Source organism: Meleagris gallopavo, chromosome 5, assembly GCF_000146605.3.
Source record: "Meleagris gallopavo isolate NT-WF06-2002-E0010 breed Aviagen turkey brand Nicholas breeding stock chromosome 5, Turkey_5.1, whole genome shotgun sequence".
Taxonomy (NCBI): Eukaryota; Metazoa; Chordata; class Aves; order Galliformes; family Phasianidae; genus Meleagris; species Meleagris gallopavo.
Genome location: NC_015015.2, coordinates 6,229,269 through 6,242,812, shown reverse-complemented (window position 1 = coordinate 6,242,812; position 13,544 = coordinate 6,229,269). Strand labels below are relative to the sequence as shown.

Here is a 13,544-nt window from a genome sequence, read left to right as displayed (position 1 = left end):
TAGAGGTGTATCCAGTAGGAGTTTCAGTGTGCAAGGCACTGTATGAACAAATAAGGGATTGTCTCAGAAGAGAAAGAGGCTCTGTCTCAAACAGTCTTCAGTTACAGATGGCTCTTCAAAATAAATTCCATGTGCTGAATTTCAGTAATGCTTTGTGCCCGTGAAATAGTCATGAACTGTAGAGAAATGATGAAAAGGAGACCAATGCAATGTGGCAGTTCAAAAGAAAAGGGGTGAAAACTTCAGATAGAGATTGCTTCAGTAGAACATAACTTCAGAAGCTGCCCCACACAGAATGCTGTCTGTAGGGACAGACATTTTCAAACCACAGCCTGAATTGCCGTTCTGTACTATGCAGTGTGATTATTACATATACAACAGTTTTTGGGCAACACAGAGGAATCCTGGAAGTATTTTAAGCAGTGGCTTTCATTTCATTCACAACAATTTGTTGTTGTGACAGATACAAAATTAATGATCAGAGAGTGTAAAGTGACCTTCTTAACTCTTTTATAGATGCTGATCTACGAGATCTTTGGCAGAGAGAAGAGTCTTAACAGAGTTCTTAGGGGAAACAGTAGAGAAATACTTATTTTTAACTTGCATATAGGAAGAAAAACATAGGAACATATTTGGAGTCCAAGAGAGTATCTCAGAAAGGAACAGCAGCCAGTGCTTCACAAATTGGCTGGATACTTATACTCCTACTTTGGCCAATATATCTGTGTCTTGATTTTCAAGAGAGGTCCCATTGGCCTACAAGGGTAAACTGTGATTTACAGAGCTGATGACCTGGTCCATCAGAGCTCCCTACAAGACCCTGGAGCTCTCAAGGAAAAACTAATAATGGTCTGTAGAGGTTTTCAAGAAAAGGGTAGATTATAGAATCATAAAATTATAGAATCGTAGAATCTCTACGTTTGGAAAAGATCATCTAGTCCAGCTGACCATCCGCCACCAATATTTCCATACTAAACCGTGTCCTCAAGTACTACAAGGATGACCCCAGGAACTACCAACCAGTCAGTCTCACCTCTGTGCCAGAAAGTATCATGGAGCACATCTTCCTTGAAGCTATACTAAGACACGCAGAAGGCAGGGAGCTGATACAGGAGAACCAAAGTGGCTTCATCAAATACAAATCCTGATTGATCAATGTAGTGGCCTTCAATGATGGTGCCACTGCATCAGTGGACAAAAGAAGAGCCACTGATGTCATCTATCTCAACTTCAGTAAGGCCTTTAATACAGTTCCCCAAAAACGTCCTTCTCTTCAAATTGGAAAGATAAGGATTTGATGGGTGGACTGTTCAATAGACGAAGAATTGGCTGCAGGATTGAATCCAGAGAGTGGTGGTCAATGGCTTCATGTCTGGATGGAGATCAGTGACAAGTGGTGTCCTCCAGGGGTCAGTGCTGGGACCAATACTTTTTAATATCTTCATCAATGACATCGACAGTGGGATCAAGTGCACCCTCAGGCTGTGGATGACACCAAGCTATGGGGTGCAGTTGACATGCCCAAGGGATGGGATGCCATCCAGAGAAACCTAGATAGGCTCAAGCAGGGAGCTCAGAAGAACCCCATGATGTTCAACAAGTCCAAGTGCATAATCTTGCACCTTTGTTGAGGCAATTTTTTCCTAGTATACAACCTGAACATCCCCTGGCATAACTTGAGGTCATTCCCTCTCATCCTGTCACTGTTACCTGGGAGGTCAACCTCCACCTAGCCACAACCTCCTTTTAGGGGGCTGCATAGAGTTATATGGTCTCCCTTGAGCCTCCTCTTCTCCAGACTAAACAATCTCAGTTGCTTCAGCAGCAGCTTCCCATGAGGTCATAGAATCATAGGATCTCCAAGGTTGGAAAAGACCCACAGGATCACCCAGTCCAACTGTCTACCAATCACCAATAGTTCTCACTAAACCATGTGTCACGGAGTTAACTAGATCAATCTATGCCCGTAACAGGGGGGAATAGGCCCCTGACCCCCCGCCTCTGCCCTCACCCAACCCCACAAAATGGGAAAGGAAAAGGAAAAGGGATAAAGAGATGGGAGCTAGGCTCAAGGAAAGGAAAAAAAAAAAAAACAGCAGCAACGATCTATGGAGGAAAACTTATTTTACTAACTATGATATTGGGATGCAAGATAACACAATATAATACAATATAATTGAAATTGAAACTAATAAATCAAATAGGAGAGAGAGTTCTTGAGACCGAGCTTTTTTTAGTGGGTTAGGGTATTGCTATCAGTTATGCTGTTAAGTCAGTGGAGTGGGCTCCAGTGTTGCCTGTTGTATTTTGATTTTGTTTGTAAAGTGGTTTAAGTGTGAAGATCTTACGAAAATGGTGTTCTTTTTCATGGAATCCACACTGCTTCCATATCCTCTTACAGCTTCTTTTTGAGGTATGTGGAAAGTGTAGACCCGTAATGGGCTTGCTGTAGTGTCAAGACCAAGTTTAGCTGACGCCCTGGGGTTGCTGTAAGCTGCTCTGTTACTTGTGTCGGTGCTTCTGTGTGCATGACCATGCTGTAACCTGGACTGGCAAACAGCCCTCAGTAAGAAAGAAAGCGAGTGTTCCACGTACCCTCTAGTTCAGCCTCTTTGAACCAGATCTATTCAGTGAACCCGTTTAATAAGTGGTTGTAGTGCTATCACTGCTAAGGTTGTGGCCTGGAACTAAGGGTAAGGGAAGAGGGCTCTAGTGGTTTGTTTTGTTGTTGTCAGCTCTCAACTGAATGTGATACAGAATTATCTTAGTGCCACATAGTGGAATTGTGTTTAGTGATCTCCCTATAAGTGTATTTTAGGGCCAGACTAGCTCCAGATGCTTTTGTTAACGAGAATAGTGCTTAGAAGCAGGAAGCTTGATTTCTCTGTGCCTTGCTCAGATGTTTTCACATGTGCCACAAAGTGGTTGCACAGCAGTGCCATTCTTATCTGAGCTAAAAAAAGAACAGACTTCCCAGTAAGTGCCACAGAACATCATGTCCCTAAAACCTTCATGAGATTAAAAAGACAGCAACAATTCTGGTTTTAAAAGAGGAAAATATTTATGAGAATCTAGCTTCTTGACCGTACATTGCTCAGTTTATTTACCCTACAGTACACTGCATGGTAAGTTTCACTTTTTGCTTGCTTTCTAGACTCTTTACTACTCAGTGTAGTATTTTACAGGCATTTGTTCACATACAAAATTCAGCAGTTTCTGTCAAGTAATTGTTTTTTTTCAGCATAAGAAGTTGTTCCTGACTGCTTGTGTGCATGCTTCTAACTTACTGTAATTTGAAACTAAGAAGTACTAGCTTAGAAAATTACAATTCAAGCTAGCTACTGGCATAAAGTAATCTACTTTCCTTTGCAATTGCAGTGAATCAGAAGTATGATATGACTGATCAATGCAGTCCAACTAGTAAGTGAGTATTTGTTGAGTTTCAGTAGTTCTGCAATCATTTGTCCAAATGCAAATTTGCTGCTTTTTGGCACTCTTTCTTTCCGTTGTGTTTCCTCTTTGCAGGTCTTGGGAATAATCACTCCCTGAAGCAGGGCTCAGTTAAGAAATATTTTAAGAAAGGATTTTCTAGACTTGATTTCAGGCGATTGCACTATACATGGACGTTTCAGAGCTGGCTGGCAGGATAGTATTGTAACAACACAATTCAAACAGATGATTATTACAGTTAAAGTGTTATGATAGTTACATTTTCACAGATGCTAAGTCATCAAGGAACATGCAGAATTGAAGTGAATGGTTGCTCTGGCAGTAGAAACTAGTGATCATAAATCATCTAACAGTCTAAGTATAGGCAAAGCTGAGGATCTAAAAAGCATTCCAAGTGTGTGTAGGAGTCTTTGTTTTCCCTTTCTACTCTCCTGTCACCTTCTTCATTATTGGCTGCTGAGGAGGTAGAATTCTTCCTCTGGGTTTGTTGTGACAACATCTTGGAGGATTTACAAAATGATTTTTGGTGTGAATCTTGTCGCCTTGCTTGACAATTTTCATGCTTCTTTATAATCTTCAGTAGGGTAACATAAACTGTATTTGAGTGGTTCTCACTTTGGAGAACATGTGCCTCAAGGGTTATGTAAAGGCAGGGGATGAAATAAAGTTTAAATGAAAGGTGCAGCAGCCTGACCGTAGTGGCGACTGTGGGTTGCACTACTGTCTTAAATTCTTTGTATAAGTGTGTCATGTGAGCTGCTGAACACTGGCAAATGCATCATTCATGGTGGCATGTGATAAACAGTTTTTCTGAAAATTGAAATAATTCCGTCTAATTTGACTAAAGAGCATTGAGTGAAGGATTGATTAGTGGAAAATTCTGGGACAACACTAGGTTTTTTTTAGTCATCGTGCTATGAGGAATGATGGCAATGCAATACACTTGAGTTGTTCATGTTTAAATCCACAGCCTGACTTTCCCTTCTCCACAGTTCTCTTAGTGAGAGGCTTTTTTTTGTGATTTCCCCTTATGCCCAAGCCATCACACAAATGCTCTTCTTCTGTGGAGACAAATTACTGTGGATACCTAATGTCACCTGCTCACTCTGTGCTGTCCTAGGCAGAAAGTGAAGGAGGGTTTTCTTCCATAACAATATATGTCTGAGGTGAAATTTGCATCTCCCTAATTCAGTTAGGGGAGCAAGGGAGGGCATGTGAGAGATTATGACTGTAGATAGCAGTTAAGTTTGTGAAGGGTTACTGCTAGTTGTGCAAGGGCTCTGTGAATACAGATTATGACTCTTCTTGTTGAGTAAAAGGAAATTGTGGATGTAGCATGAGAAGACAAATCAGAAATTAATCTGATTCTGTGTCGTGGATTGTATTTTCTTTGGAAACTGGAAATTTCAAATCTGACAACTTTCAAATCTCATTTGCAGAGGAAATGATAATGTAGTGTTGAGAGATGGAGGAAATGAAAATTCTAGGAGGACACAAAATAGTTTGCTAAAAACTTTATGATAGTTTAAAAGTTATGAAAACCTACATCCTAGAAGTTTCACAAGCACAGAATGCATTTTTATTATCTGCTTTAGAATTGGCTGACTTGCACAATAATGCTTAACAAGAATAAAGTAATGAAAGTTATTCTGTAAATTCTGACTGAATTCAGAACTTTTAACAGTAAAATAGATGGTGAGATTTTCATCTGCTCACTACAATGCATATAAAGTCAGCACCTGCCTATGAAGTTCTATTTGCGGGTATATATTTTAAGGAATTTGTACAACTTCCTAAAATGTTATTTGTTTTGAACTGAGGAATGCTGTATTTGGAAGAGGTGTGCATGTAGCCTTTTTCCTGCAGCTGGTAGACAATTGATATCTTTTATTCTAAGAGGTATAAATTACAGGCCACCTCTGAAGGCTGAAGCTCCTACAACGATCATATAAACAAAATAAATATGAGCTCAATTAAGTTGTTAATAATACTTCTGCACCTCCCTCAAACTCTTGCTCTCATCTGGCATATTAAAAAGGTCATTGCAGCCATTGTTTTTATGTCTATTTAAAGTCTCTGTTGCCTTTCCCTGTTCATTTATGTTTTTTCAGTCTATCTGAAGTCACGTAGCTGTAATTTTCTTAACATTCAAGCACAGTGCTCAAGAAACATCACATGAAGTGGAAACCTTTGGTTGCTACCTGTGGAAAGAATAACTGTACAGAAGGTAAGATGCATGATCTGATTTTGGATGATCCTATGTCCGTAAACAATCATTATGGGTCCTTTCCAACTTGGGATGATTCTATGTACATCTTGGAGCAGAAGAATTTTTTTACTTGGAATATTTTTTATCTTTCTTTCCCATTTAAGTTCTGCTTTTAAGTATAAATTGAATACGCTATATTAAGATGGCAATAAAAGGGGCACTTTTAGGATAGGAACTGCATGAGCTGTGTAATCATCTATTTTGTAAATTTCTAGCCCCATATCCTTTAAGAGTAGAGAAACAAGTGACAAATCCAGCATCTCTGGAAGAACAGTGCATTCTGAGCTGTAGGATTGCTTTCACAAACCCTGGCAAAACCCATCTTTGGGAGAAAGCTTGAAGATAGCTCAGTGATCCTCTTTCCCTCATGATAATACTGTGCTAGATGTTATGGTTGTCTAATTGGAAAGATGATGTGCCAGAGCGAAGAGGAGGAAAATAATGAAATATGGTAGTTTACTCCTCTGCACCAGAAGAAACTTCCTTGCCATCTAAGAATCTCACTGCCTTGCAGTGCTTCTGCCTTCCATGTGTGTATGAGTTTTTCAGAGGAAAGCTAAAGCAGTGTGGAGATGCTATGTTTTTGTCACTCCCCCCACTTTCCCAGCCTGGTAGTTTCTTGATAGATTCCAAGATTTAAGACCATGAAAATGAAATCTACCTTTAAGTATTGTGAAGAGTAGGATGTAGGGTTATTCTAATCGAATAGAAAGATGGAAATATTTTTTGTGTATGCAAATATGTGGGACTACTTGTCTGCACTATACCATTTTTTTTTTTTACTTTTTTTTTTTTTCTCCAGAGGGAGCACACTTCTGGATCCCCTTCTTTTTGCTTTTGCTTTCAAACAAGTGCTTTCATGAGCAAGTATAGGGACCTAGCCGACACTATTTTTAATATAGGCAAACACAATGCTTTTGTTGTTATTTAGAAGAGAGCTGGAGATACACAATGACTGGGTAAGAATGGAATAACTCCTGGGAAACAAAATGCATAGCTAAAAATAAATAAATTGTGAAAAGTTCTGCAAAATATTCTTTTAAGTTTATGGCAGAGAATGAATCTGTATCCTAAAAAAGAATAAAGTCAGCAATTGTATGCACTTTTCATGACTGTCATCTAAAACCTGGCAAACAGATTATTTGTTGGCTTAGTAGATTAGACATGAGAGCTTCTGTAAATTAAAAACAAAAGCAGCTTTGGAATGTATTTCACTGTCTCAGTTGGAAAACAAAGATCTCTTTTCCCTCCACCCCTTCTTTTCCTTAGGATAATTAAAAATAAAAAAGTGTTCAGAGCCATATAAATAAAACAAGGGCTGGGACAAAAAAAAAAAAAAGAGAAAATCTTCCTTCAAAGAGATGTCAGCAATCACAGTTTTCATTTGTCTGTGCCAAGAAATGTGCTTATGTGTAGGTCTGAATGTAGTTTATTCTTGACTATTTATGGAAGTTATGCTCTTAAAGACCTTAATATGTAATAAAAAAAGGAAAATCCTTAATTACAATCTGTTTTAAATGATGCTTAACTTAAAAGCTATCAAACACCCCTCTAAACATTACAGTATTCTAGTGTCTTCCTTTTTTTTAGCATTTCTTACCGATACAAATATGTTAAAGTTTATGCTCTAATTACTAAGATTTTATCTTAATTTATTACAAGAAACTATGAATACTTTCTTCACGGTCAAAATATGTTACTTCAGATTTCTGAAAAAGACCTTTGGCTACACGGCTGCTTCTCAAGTTTGGAACCTAAAAGACTAATAACATATATTAAAGGATATGGAATAATTTTAAGGCTTAGTTCACTTAATAATCATTCAAGCAAAAGGAAAAGCACAAGTCCAGAATTGTACCTTTACATGTTATACAATTACTTTAGTACTATGTGAATAATTTAAAACTGCTATAACTTTCAAGATGCATATTCTGATGAGGAGAATAACTTTTTAAAGAGTTGCTTGCCTAAGTTGCACACAAGTTTTCGATCACATGGGATGCTTCTGTCAATGTTTATTCTGTCTCTTTTATTTTGTGTTGCTTCTTTCAAGTGTTTCTCCAGCTCTTTACCTCTGTTCTCATCTTTAGTTTGGGGCTAAGTCTTGTAAGACTTGGGTGGTAGGGGGATGGCCAGTGAAAGGAAGATTAAAGTACCTTGGGAGCAGTTTGCTCAACTTCAGAAGCAACTCAAAATCACATTCTTCTTCCTGAAATTGCAGAATTTCTTCTTGTGGCCCATTCTACTGGTTTACATTTGGCTTGCGTAGAGGGTACAGAGGAAATAATAGCTGAGGAGTGCTACTGTTTCCCAGGAGACATTATCTAATCCTAGCTCATGTTTTCTTGTCCTAAGCAGTGATGACTGAGCGCATGTTTTTCTTAACTGTCTTTGAGAAGATGGGATATGAAATGCAGTATATGCTTGCTTTACCTATTAGTGGTTTGAAGAATTTCCTTACAGTTCTTAAGATAATCCAGATGAGTTTTATTTTAATTTACTGCTTGTGGAAAAGTGGAATATAAGAGGAGAAAATGCTGTCCTCAAAAGGCATGTGGAAATCTTATGAGCATAAATGAACAGTTGCTGGCATCTGTATAGGTTTAATGTGTGGTACCATTCATTCCTATCACTTGTTTAGAACTTCTCAGAGTGCAACAAAAAATCATAACTTTAGGCAGAATGAGGAATGCGGAATCAGTACTTGAATCTGCAGTTGGGAAATATCGTAGACAATTCTGGCTAATAATTATCTGGCCAGCTATCAGGCATGTTCCATTCAAGACAGTGATTCTCAAATATTTTCTTGATTTTTTTTTTTTTGTATTGAATTATTTTTTCTTTTCTTTTTCTTTCCTTTTTTCTTTTTTCTGTGAGCACTACAGTCTTTATGTAGAAACTAATATAAATTTCCGGTTCTGGGCCAACTGGCAGATCCAAATACAAATATTACTAATTGGCCACTCAAGTCTTTTTAGCAATTAATTCAGTTATAAACAATTCAGACCTTTCTATAACCAAAATAAGATTCATAGTTGGTTTATTTTTCACAGAATTATTTAATATTGGACAAATTCTCAGGGGAGGAGAATGAGATGATCATAGATTCATAGAAAGGCTTGGGTTAGAAAGAAACTAAAGCAAACCCAGTTCCAACCCCCCCGCCCCCTACAATGGGCATGGTTGCCCCCCACCAGCTCAGGCTGCCCAGGACCCCCTCCACCCTGGCTTTGAACCCCTTCAGGGATGTGGCACCCACTGCTTCTCTGGCACAGCCTGTGTCTGGGCCTCACCACTTTCTGAGTTTGGCAGACAGATAAAGTGTATCAAAAAGCTGTTTATACGCAAAAGATGCACTTTTTCCTCCATTTCAGGCTTTTGCATGAAAGCATTCTTGTGATTTATCCATGGTAGGCAGCTAAACTCGTGCACTCCCCTCCAGGAGGATGTGAAGGAGAACTATAAAGGTAAAAGTGAGAAAACGTACGGGTTGAGATGAAAACAGATGAATAAGTAGAGCAAAAGATGGGCATGCAAGCAGAGCAAAAGAAGGAATTCATTCACAACTTGCCATTGGTACGCAGATGTTGAGCCATTTCCAGGGAAGTGGGGCTTCATCATGTGTAATAATTACTTGGGAAGGCAGACACCAAAGCTGTGAACATCCATCTTTCCTCCTTTCCCCCAGCTTTTATTGCTGAATGTAGTGTCCTTAATGACATGGAATATCCTTTTGGTCATCTGGGGTCAGCTGTCTTGGCTGTGTCTTCTCCCAGCCACTTATGCACATCCATCCTTTTCGCTGGCAAAGCAATGTGAGAAAATACTTTGACTGTGTGTAACTACTGGTCATCAGTAAACAAAACATCAGTGTGTTACCAACATTGTTTTCATCACAGATCCAAAGCATAGCAATATTAAGAAAATTTACTCAATCCCAGTACAAACCAGCATAAATATTCTGTCAGCAACTTTGAAACTGAAAGAATGAGAGAAGGCTATCTGGGGAAAAATGTAAGTTCCTAACCCTGGCTGTTGATAGAATGATGAACCAAATATTCAATAAAAATCAGTTGCTTTCACTTAAAGTTATGCACCTGTATGCTTGTACTTTGTTAGCAGTTTTGCAAACAAATACTCTGTGATACAATCACTGAAATGGGTGGTTGCAAGTAATTAAGTATGTTTTGGCACTGCATTACTGGATGGTGAAACAGAGCCTCCACTGGAACTCTGTCAATATGGATCCCATGGCATTCCCTATAGATGCCAAGGTGTTTCATCCTGGTATTCCAACTGGATTTAGAAGTTGATTGCATTTGCTTGTCTAAACTACCCTACAGTCAGTGTTGGCACACTGTTCTTTCTATTTACCAGTTTTAAATTGTTCTCTATTGTATTAGCTGCATTCCAGCTTATTGATATCTAAATTTTGGGGATCACTAGGCTCTGATCCATTCAGGGACTATCAGTTCCTCTTTGGTGTCTGAATGATACTTCATACCTATTTGGCTTCAGTTCCAAATTCCTCTTTAGTCTCTGTAGCATTGTGTTGCTGATCACTATTTGTTTTTACTGTTTATTATAGTTCACAGAGGCCAAGTGGAAATCACAGTCCAGCAATGCTAGGATCATAATAAGCACATATTTGTTTGCTTATAAATTTCTAACTATGGTGGTGTCATGCTAATGGCTAACTAAGCTCCACCATGCTTCTCTTTTCTTCTTTGTCCCTATAGGAATGGGGGAGAAAACATGAAAAAAAGTTTGAGTTGAGATAAGGACCAAAAGGTCACTTGCTGATTACTGTCACAGGCAAAAGACTCAACACAAGAAGATGAGCAATGTGCAATAAATTACAGTAATGACATACTAGAGCAGTAAGAACTAAAAGGAATTAAAATATCTCCCTCAGCAATCCTCTCCTAATTTTCCCTCTCTCCTCCCCCAAGCAGTGCAGGTGAATGAAGGCTTTGATCAGCTCATTGTTGTTCATCTCTGCTGCTCCTCCACGGTCACTCTCTACCCGTTCTCCACACTGGGTCATTACCACAGCATGCCACCCTTCCCAAAGTCATCCTGCATGGGCTTCCCACAGGCTGCAGCTGCAGCCCTCTTGCCCTTTCTGCACTTTGCAATGTCAGCCAGCAAAGTGTCATGGATGCACATTTCCTTCCATATCCAATAATTTGTTTCCTCTCTGCTGTGAAAAAGGGAAGTGAATGAAAGGCATAGTGTATGGAAAGATCAGGCGTGTAAAGAGAGATAGGCTTGGCAAGGCCTGCTCATTACATAAATAGACGTAAGGTGGTAGGCCAATCAGCAGTAGATTCAGGTTTTTAACATGCACAGTTTTACATAGTTCTCTTGGACACTGGATCTCACTCTTGCTTTCTACTTAGTGGGATTCTTCAGTCTGGATTGTTCAACTTAATATCATCTGTGGTTACTTCTTATTGTCTCTTGTTTATCTTAAAGTTATTTTATTAAAGAAAACTTTCAATAAAGTTTATAAGGCTGAGGACATGGTGCTGTAGGTGACTGAGAGAGAAAAGAATGTTGCAGTATTTTATTTCATTATGTTGTGTTTCTACTTTGTGATAGCCTGGAAGACAAAAGGGTACTGCAGAAGCAGAATTGACTTCGCAGGCCTCATGCAGATATGTTGCTGTACATAGGTGTATATCTGGGTCAAAATGGTGTGAAAAAAAAAACACAGGATAACATGCTGTAAATAGGTAAATCGTTGACATTTGCCTTTCTTGTATTTAATTATTTCAAAGATCTTTACAGGATCAGCTTATCCAATTTGTGTCTGGTTCAGAGCTTTGCTGTCAAGTCTTATTTTGGTTACTGAAGTCTCTGAGACAGAATACCTATGTCTATACAGTTGAAATGATACCTTATGTTCATCTCTGCACAGATAGTTTAAAAAAAAAAATTGTTTTTGAGGGTAATAAAATTATGTCACAACTCAGGGTTGTGAATGTCCCCCTGGAACATCTGAGAGGAAAGTTTTGCTGCTATTGTGGAAATCTCAGTAGCTTGACTAGACTTTTTGCTTCTCTTTGGAAATGCTAACAGATAGAGCAGACCATGGAGTTGCTGAGGGATTTTCTTTGGGCCTGAACTGTGTTGTTTCTTTTTTAAGATAAAAATCTTTGAGAGCTTTTCAGTGCAACAAACTTCTCTTCAGAATTGCATAAATATGTGTTTGTGTGTTTGTCCAGAAGCGGAGAAAGAGATGAGATCTCTTGTAAGTCTCTTGTTCATGGATGTTTGAAAAGCAAATGCTGGCCTAACTCTTGAACAGCAAAGGTACAAATCCCTCAGTAGCTCCCAAGTGTCCCTAATTGGTCCTTATTGGTCCTTTTACAGATAAAGAGAAGCTGTTTCCAGACACACAGTTGATTTTAATGTTAACTCTTAGGCACTCAGAGCAAGTTTAAAATGTATGTTTCTACAAGGCCAAGTGTGGCCTCCTTGGCTTATATGCAACAGAGCTTTGGCACAGTTTCACGCCTCTATTTAAACATTGTTTTATAGGCTGAACTCTAAATCCTTATTGTCTGAACTGTCAGGATGGTGAAGGTGATTAGCAAGCTGCTTAGATTGAAAAGTGGCCTATTTTAGGTACACTGATTCGCTGCCAAGAGTTTTTGTGTTGGTGTTTTTTTTGTGTTTTGTGTGTGTGTGTGTGTGTGTGTGTTTTGATTTGTTGTTCTTTTTTGTCTCTTCATTATTTTCTAAATGGACTGCAACATCTTACTCTGGTGATTAAAACTATGTCAAATTGCACATGACTGCCCAAATCTTTCAGAATTGATTATTAATAGAGTTTTGGAACAAATAAAACTGTGTTAATTAGTGCATCTGTAATCAGCGATAATCAACTCTATTCATCTATAACAAACATCTTTGCCTATCCCACTGTAATATAAAGTAGAAGTGGCAGCAGTTGTATATTAACACAATTGGCATGAGCTTTGTTTTAGCATACATTCAGTACTCTGTGATCTTTTTTTACTTGCTTCGTATGTTTAATCATATTTCATCATCTGTCTGAAAGGTTTGTTGGATACAGTCTTTTGTAACTTTTACTGCTGTGGCAGAGGATCTACTATAAATCAACAATGATTTATGGATCTGAACCATAGCTGAGATCTTCGTCTCACAAATCATCGTATCTCTATTAGTCTTATTCATGTTGCTGCATCTTTTGGTATTTCACATTCTTATCTGTATGTATTTCTGACATAAAATATTAAGATAAAGAAATGTTATGGTCTGATATCACAGAACACAGACCAAAATACTGCCTCAGTCATAGGTTCTTTGTAAGATATCCAGGTGCTACAGATGTGTGTTAAAGGAATCTCTCAGAAAGATATCAAGTGGTTCTAAGTGGTATGAAAATAACTCTTTTTTCGTGGTATACAAAATTCGGAAGTTTCAGAGCTATGACCAATACAGGGTCAGGAACCTTGTAAGATGTTATTCTCAAGGCTGTCAGCACTGATTATGGCCAGAGATCTTTCCCTGCATTCTTTATCCAACAGTAGAGATAAGTCTCAGCATTGTATAAGATCAGGGCATATATATGGTATATCTAATCCAACTTTCTTCTAGCTCCTGTTTTTCAACTCAGAATACCTGGGCCTCATGTTTTGTGTTTAATAACTTGCAGTGTATTTTTTGAAGCTTGAAGTACTGGAGTGCCCTTGCTTGGAAAGCATTCAAATCATCTAGCATCTATTTTATGAATAACCATGCTTGTTTTTTTTCCTTCCTTCCTTCCTTCCTTCCTTCCTTCCTTCCTTCCTTC

At 38.5% G+C, this 13,544-nt stretch overlaps 1 long non-coding RNA gene across 2 annotated transcripts; it reads left to right on the top strand.

Moving 5' to 3' along the window:
* The first annotated feature begins 2,561 nt into the window (after positions 1–2,561).
* On the top strand, positions 2,562–7,049 carry LOC104910971. 2 transcript variants are annotated; one of them, XR_793531.2, is made up of 4 exons: positions 2,562–3,125; positions 3,379–3,424; positions 5,562–5,677; positions 6,522–7,049. It is a non-coding gene; the product is annotated as an uncharacterized LOC104910971 (long non-coding RNA). The 2 variants fall into 2 exon arrangements; XR_793530.3 differs by having other exon boundaries at positions 2,592–3,125; positions 3,379–3,420.
* Positions 7,050–13,544: the final 6,495 nt, after the last annotated feature.